A 6,110-nucleotide genomic window follows, 5' to 3' on the forward strand; every position below is an offset into this window, starting at 1 on the left:
AAACTTACCGTCAAGAACCGTTTTCCGTTTCCTCGCATTGATGATCTTTTCTAACAACGTCAAGCAGCCGCATGCTTATCGAATATCGATCTCTTTTCGGGTTATCATCAACTTCGCGTTAATGAAGATGGCATCCGAAGACCGAATTTTGTACTCGATATGGGCGTTACGAATTCCGTGTTATGCCTTTCGGGCTAACCAATGCACCCGCAGTTTTCACGGATCTTATGAATCGCGTGTGAAAACCCTACTTGGACAAATTCGTAATTGTTTCATCAACGGTATCTTGATCTACTCGAATTCTGAAAATGAACACAAAGAGCACCTTCATGCCATTCTTGCCCTCCTTCGGAAGAAACAATTGTACACCAAGTTTTCTAAGTGCGAGTTTTAGTTTAAAGAAGTCCAGCTCTTGGTCCATATTGTCAACGATAAAGGTATCCATGTCAATCCCGCAAAGATTGAAGCCATAAAAATTGGAAAACACCGACTTCTCCCACCAAAGTTCGGTCCTTTCTTGTTTTGGCGGGATATCACCGTCGTTGTCATCCCGGAAAAGCGAACATCGTGGCTGACACTCTAAATCGTAAGAAGCAAGTCAAATTTGTTCTTCTTACCCGCGTTCTCATCCAAAATGATATTGAAAAGCGTATTATCGACGCCCAGCACGAATCCGTCACCAAATGCAATATGTATGGGAGATGTCGAGTAGTGCCGAACCTCAAATGGAAACCAAACCCAACGGTCTGCTTTATTTCCTTAACCGTTTATGGATTTTTGATCGTGACAATCTTCGCACATTTTTATGGACGAAGCTCACAAGTCACGATATTCCATACATCCTGGTGCGGATAAAATGTACGATGATCTTGGTTCTTCAATTGGTGGCCCGGAATGAAGAAATACATCGCTCTTTATGTCTAGAAAGGTCTCACGTGCTCTAAAGTAAAAGCTGAACATCATCGACCCTTTGGTTTACTCTAGCGACCTCCCATTCCCGAGTGGAAGTGGGAAGGTATTCCTATGGACTTTATTACTAAACTCCATTCGACTCGTAAGCGACATGATAGTATTTGGGTAATCATCGATCGTTTGACTAAATTTTCTCATTTCATACCAATCAATGAAACGAATTCTGTTGATCACTTGGTGAGAATTTATGTGGAGAAGATTGTTTGTCAACATGGAACTCTGTTAACCATTATTTCCAATAGAGATGGTCGTTTTACTTCCCACTTCTGGAAATCTCTTCAATTGGCTTTGAGAACTCATTTGGATCTCGGTACTGCCTATCATCTTCAATTCGATGGTCAGTCCGAGCGTACGATTCAAACTCTAGAAGACATGCTTCGCTCTTGTGTCCTCGACTGTGGGGGGAAATTGGGATACTCATTTACCGCTCATCGAATTTTCGTATAACAATAGTATTCAATCAAGCATTGGTATGGCACCTTTTCAATCCCTTTATGGTTGTAAATGTCATTCTCCGATTTGTTGGAACGAAGTTGGAGAATCATAAATCACCGGTTCGAAATTAGTGCAAGAGACGACTGATCGTATTACTCAAATTCGTCAAAATCTTCTCGCCACTCGTAGCCCGCCAAAAGAATTATGCGGATAAGAGAAGAAAACCTCTTGAGTTCAATGTTGGTGATAGAGTTCTGCTGAAAGCATCCCCGTGGAAGGGAGTGGTTAGATTTGGAAAGAAACGAAAGCTAGCTCCGCGATTTGTTGGTCCTTTTGAATTCTCAATAGATTTGGTCCTGTTGCTTATAGATTGAAATTCCATATCGAACTCTCCAAAGTTCACCCGGTGTTTCATGTATCGAACCTCAAGATATGTCTTGCCGAGGGTAATCTCCACATACCCCTCGATGAAGTTCGTATTGATGAGACAATGCATTTTGTTGAAAAACCCATTGAGATCATGGACCACATGGACAAAGTCACCAAACAAAGCAGCATACCCTTGGTTAAAGTACGCTGGGATCCTAACAAGGCACACAGTTTACTTGGGAGTGTGAAGACCAGATGAAACTAAAGTATCCTCATCTTTTTCGTACAACTAATTCTCCAATTTCGGGACGAAATTCTCAAAATTGTGGGATACTATAACAATCTAAACTTTTCATTCATTGGTTTGATAGCCGTTACCCGGCCCGTTTCAATGTTCGGGTAATTTAATCAATAATATTAAACATTTATCGAGTTATTATTCTTATTCTTATTCTTATTCTTATTCTTATTCTTATTCTTATTCTTATTCTTATTCTTATTATTATTATTATTATTATTATTCTTCTTATTCTTATTATTATTATTATTATTATTATTATTATTGTTTATCATATTTATTTCATTACCTATTATAACTTTGAATTATATACAAAACCCACCCTAAATTTAGTTTTAACTCCTATTATATCCATGTATGAAGTGTAGGGACTAAATTGCAAATTAAATTAAGTAATTTATACCATCTTCTATAACCAAACCCGTATCCACGTCCAAGTCTGTATTCAGATCCAAACCCGTAACCCATTTAATTTCTTGTGCCTAAATTAATGTATGATAATTAAAATTGATTCACTAAATCGTTTACAATGCCTAAAACGAACTTACACTGATGAGTTAATTAGAGTATGAGATCAGAAATCGATTTTGTTGATCAAAATACGTCACCTTCATATAACAACATTTTATTATACTAGTTAGGGTTAATATTAATTCAGTTAAGCTAGTGAACACGTTCCTGCAAACCTCGCTAACGTAAATCCTATAGTAATTGCATTATATCAGCCTATTGTTAGCGTTTCTAGTTCGATTTTGAGCCGTACGTTGTTCAGTCAATTAGACCATCAATTCATAAATGTTCAAAGTAAATGTTATAGGCCTTTGTTATAGGCCTTTGATTCGTTTTTAATCCACTAACAATAACCCCATGACAATTCAGCCAAACAACAACCGTTTATGTTGATTGTTAATATTAGGGTTCATATGATTTGGGGATGGTCTGGGTTTGCGTATTTAAATTGTTGGTTCAAACTATTACCTAGTTAGACACAAACACTGTTGCTTGGTGCATATGGTGTTGATCCATGTGGACGGCCGGAGGCGCGGGTTCGAGCCCTCGAGTCCGTTTATTTTGGGATTTTTTTTATTTTTATTTTAATTAATAAAACTTATTATAACTAATGTAAAATGGTAAATAAATATATTTTTGAGAAATTGGCACTTCTAGATTGACGGTTTTCATTTCTTTTTTATAAAACTATATATATATATATACATATATATATATAATATGTTTATGATGTGTGGGTAAAAGTACATGCGTTAAGTGTTTTATATTGTGTGTCTTACTTGTTTATATGTATCGAACAAAAATACTTTGATAGGTTTTATGTTTACAGGTGTGCGGATCTTAACGGAACTTAAAGAAGCTTACTTGGAGCAATCATGTGGAGTGAAAATGAAAGTAATGATATATGAGATGATAGATAATTGAAATCCGAATATGTGGCCGCAAACGGGGAGGAAAATGGAGTTGAAACGAAGATTCTATGAAGAAAACAGTTTTGGCCTAGCAGGACCGTAAGGCAGTGGGTGCAGACCGTAAACTACGGTCTGAACATAAGCTACGGTGGCCGGTCAGACCGTAGCTTACGGTCTGGTATAACGAAAAAAGGGATTTTGGTGATTTTCTTCTATATTTAAGTCCCGAAAACCCTAAGATCGATTCTAGTCAATAATAATCAGTTTTGGGACTTCTTGGAGGCTATCTTACACCACCATAACACATCCTCATCGCAAGATTGATCCATGAACATCTTCTCCAACATCATAATCAAGAACATGAAGATCAAGATGCAAGGCTAAAGGCTTCATAACCATCTCCGGGTGTAGGGTTGAGTTGCTTGTTAGGTTTTGTTTATTCTATACCTTGACTTTGGATTTGCAATTGATTAATCATTCGATTAATCAATTCTTTGTGTTTGCTTTTGGGCTTAAACGGTTTTAATTAATTGATTACTTAATATTTTATCAGTTAATTAATTTGTGGTCATCAACAATTAGGATTAAGTTCTTTCGTCATTGACCCGTTTATCGTTAACCACACTATTGATTTTGTGTTTCAACAAGTAAAACAGATTATCAAATAGATTTTCATTTAACTTTGTCAATTTTTCGGATTCAGTTCTTACGATCAACACAGTCAATCGTTAAGTCTTTTGATTTACATATTTTATAAGAAACCGTCCAAAGAAGTTATCAATTCCATAACTTGTTGCAAAACCCTAACCCTGGAGTTTGGTTATTTTCACATATTGTTTACAAACTACTCTTTTAAACCGCTTGACATCGTTTGTCCACTTTAAGTTTTTTTACAATAAAATTTGAGTTCCACTTTCACTTTCCACTGATTCCCTGTGGATTCGACACCTTACTTTCCCTAGCTAGTAAAGGTATTTTCATAAGTATTTTTGATTGACCTTTCGACATCGATCAAAATGGCGCCGTTGCCGGGGAATCAACACGCAAAGTGCTAGTTTAGCTTAGTTTAATTTTTGTTTTTAATTGTTTCTTCGTTGATTTTACTCTTGGTATTTGTGTGTCTTATGTGTGTAGGTAACTCAAGATGAGGTGGATTTGGGTCTATGACCCATATGAAGGATATAAGGCCGTGGAGGATGATGACTCGTACTGTACACATTCATATCATGGCCCACCTTCACCAAAATCTCAAGGCTTCTACGAGTCAGATAACCAAAGGAGCTTCAACCAACAGGGTCGCAACATGCGGTACCAAAATTATTCATCACCTCAATCTGATTATAAGGGTTATTTTGGGTCAACAACAGGTAACCATGAAAACTCGTATCAAAGCAGTTCTCAATCTCAAAAGAGAATTAATTGTTACCAGTTTGAGGATGATTCGGAGTATGATAGTGAAGGGTCCAACACGCCAACTTTTGTAAGTTATCAAGAGGAGGATAACTACTACTACCATGAACATCCTCAACCAATATAAGAGGAAGTCCCTCAACATTATAATCATGGTGGTACACATCAAAGAATTTATCAACAAGATCAAGAAGATTCTTCAGGTAACAAAGATGTGTCTTGGAAAGACGTTATGGATTTTCTGAAGAAGATGAAGAGAGATCAAGAAGCTCACAATCATGCTTTAAATAAGAGGTTAGAACTCCAGGAAACGTTTAATGCTACTCAAGATAAACTGGTGAGTCAACTATTAGAAGAGGTGGCTCAAATTGAACGAGAACAAGAAAATTTGGTTAGTGGTGCCATGGTGGATGATGAAGTGATAGATGAGCTTCAGGGGATTTCAGAGCATGAAGTGGAGGAAGAGGTTGTGGAAATTAATACCACACAAACTCTTTCAATCATTAAAGAGTTAAAAAGTACAATGGTTATGATTGAAGATGATAATATAGAGGGAGAGAGTTCAAATTTTTTAGGTCATGAAGTTGAAAGTTTAGACCCGGTTGAAGACATAACAACCTTTGAAAGACCGGTGATTTAATTAAACTATGTGAATCCTAATTGTTCTCCCATACTAGTCACATTGATAAATGAAGTTGGGGGAAATAGTGAAAGGTCAAGAAAAAGAAAGGCGAGTCTTGAAGACCTTGAGCAAAATTTGATGAAATGGCCTTGTATTCGGTATACACGAGTATTAACCATGAGAACTAAAGTGTGGGTCCGACATGTCACTTACCGAGCTTACAGGGGAAAATCGGTGGGAAAATGCTCGGTTCGGCCCCGATCAATATTTGATGTTTTAAAGATAAGAAACAGTGTGTGGGCTAGGCGTGTTCATTACCGAGCATATGTTGGAAATTCTGAAGGTAAATTTTCATTCACATCGACCCGTTATTGTTTATCAGATATCTTGAACATAAAGGAAGAAGCGGAGCCGAGGTGCGTCAACTACCGAGCTTTTACAGGGAATTCGGTAGGGAAGTGTCCGCTTAGACCACCGTAAACGTCATACCAGGTAACGGTCTGGTTGGAGACCTTAACAAAAACTTAGCGCTAACTGGGAGGCAACCCGGATTTTATTTTCAATTTTTGTTTTATTTTAGTTT

The sequence above is a fragment of the Bidens hawaiensis genome, unplaced genomic scaffold (genome assembly GCF_021521415.1).
Source record: "Bidens hawaiensis isolate Kalapana, Puna unplaced genomic scaffold, B.hawaiensis_p1.1 tig00024412_1, whole genome shotgun sequence".
Classification (NCBI taxonomy): Eukaryota; Viridiplantae; Streptophyta; class Magnoliopsida; order Asterales; family Asteraceae; genus Bidens; species Bidens hawaiensis.